This window comes from Tamandua tetradactyla, chromosome 3 (genome assembly GCF_023851605.1).
Source record: "Tamandua tetradactyla isolate mTamTet1 chromosome 3, mTamTet1.pri, whole genome shotgun sequence".
Lineage (NCBI taxonomy): Eukaryota > Metazoa > Chordata > Mammalia > Pilosa > Myrmecophagidae > Tamandua > Tamandua tetradactyla.
The window spans coordinates 49377280-49379434 of NC_135329.1; positions in this window are offsets into that span (position 1 = coordinate 49377280).

The following is a 2155-nucleotide window of genomic DNA, read 5'->3' on the forward strand; positions in this document are numbered from 1 at the left end:
AGTTTTAATATTAAATATGTAATATTATGGTGCATTTTTCTCAATTTTTAATATACATAAATATTAAAAACAAAAATAAGAATCCCAGTACTCAACCCCAGAGATTTCAATATAATAGTTTGGAGATGCAGTCATTGAGAATTTTGATGCTAATGTGAATAAATATATTTTCCTCTTAAGATGTCACATTATATTTTTACTCACCTTTTATCAACCTTGTCCTGCTAGCTGAAGGTTTTAAAATGCATCGTTTATTTAAAGAGTTTTGAAATTTCACAAGACCATGTAAAGTAGAGCTAATTTTTTGTCCATTAATCCTGTTTATACAACATGACCTTGAAAATGTTCTTACATCACTTGGTCTTCTCTCCATACTTAATAAAAGTGATATTGTGTAAAGTTTTATTTCTGGGCTGTTATGTATATTATTTTCTTTTAATGAGAAGAGGATCCATTCTCTTTTTTAAAAAATGACCATATAGTTATCACAACATCATTTGAATAATCCAATTTTCCCTGACCTATAAATGAAATGCCATGTTTTCCATATGTTAGGTATTTGCTTGTTAATTGACTTTAAAAAAAAAAAACTTATTTAATTGTATAATATAGCCTATATACAAAGCAAAGAAAGATTAAAGCAATAGTTTTCAAAGCACTCTTCAACAAATAGTTACAGGACAAGTCCCAGAGTTCGTCATGGGCTGCCATACCATCATCTCAGATGTGTCCTTCTAGTCGCTCCAGAACATTGGAGGCTAGATGGGATTTATTTTTTTTTATCATCACAATCAACTTTTTAATGAAAAAGCAGTGCATTTCAAAGCACAGAGCAACAGTTGGAGAACACATTTTAGAGTCTGGTATGGGTTACAATTCCACAGTTCTGTTAGTTTTCTTTCCGTATGCTGTATGGAGGGGGTCACATTTCTTTCTTTCTCCATGTGAGTGTCCCATTATTGCAGCACCATTTATTGAATTTTTGTTTATTTTTTCTGTGTTTGCATGCTTGTTTGTTTGTTTTTGAGAAGTGCATGAGCTAGGAATCGAACCCGGGTTTCCCACATGGCAGGCAATAATTCCCGAACTACCCTTGTACCCCTGAACTACCTTTGCACCCCCAAGGTTTTTACTTCTAGCTTCCCTAAGACACTGGAGACTAAAGGGAATATCAATAAAATGATTCAGCAATCGTACTCATTTGTTAAATCCTACCTTCTCTGTATAATTCCACCATCACCTTATCTCTTTAGGGATATTTGGGCTAGGCCCAATCTAACTTTTTCATCTTGGAAAGGGCTGTCAATAATATGGGGTAGGAGAATGAACTAGCTGATGTTTTGGAGAGTGGGCCCTCTAGGTTTCAGGACTTATCTGGTCCAGAGACCTATCTAGAGGTTGTAGGTTTGTGAAAAGTTACCCTAGTACATGGAACTTTCGTAGAATCTTATATATTGCCCCAGGAGTTCTCTAGGATTGGCTAGAATGGTCCTGTTTGGGGTATGGCAAGTTATAATTGGTAGCAATATCTAACTGAAGCTTACATAAGAGTGACCTCCAGAGTAGCCTCATGACTCTATCTGAACTCTCTCAGCCACTGATGCCTTATTTGTTACACTTCTTTTCCCCCTTTTTGGTCAGGATGACATTATCGATCCCACGGTGCCAGGGCCATACTCATCCCTGGAAGTCCTCTCCCACACCACCAGGGAGCCTTTCACCCTGGATGTCATGTCCACATGGTAAGGAGGGCAATGATTTCACTTGCAGAGTTGGGCTTAGAAAGAGTGAGGCCACATCTGAGCAACAAAAGAGGTCCTCTAGAAGTAACTCCTAGGCATGCCTATAGGTAGGCTAAGCTTCTCTGCTACATCCATAAGCTTCACAACAATAAGTGTCAAGATCAAGAGATTGGCCTATTTATGTGAGTGTCCCTGATGTTTGACACAGTTAGCAGGGGTTTCCCCAGTGGTAAAGTTTAATAGTTTCATATTTTTTCTCCCACCCCTCAAAGGACTTTGCTAATCCTTTCTGATTATCTGCTTAATATATTCTAAGATGTATCCAGGAATTGCATTAAGCTATATAGGATTAAAGGCCCTTATTCTTATTCTGGGCTCCCTGTGTTTTGATTGTTTAAATTTAGACAGGTTGA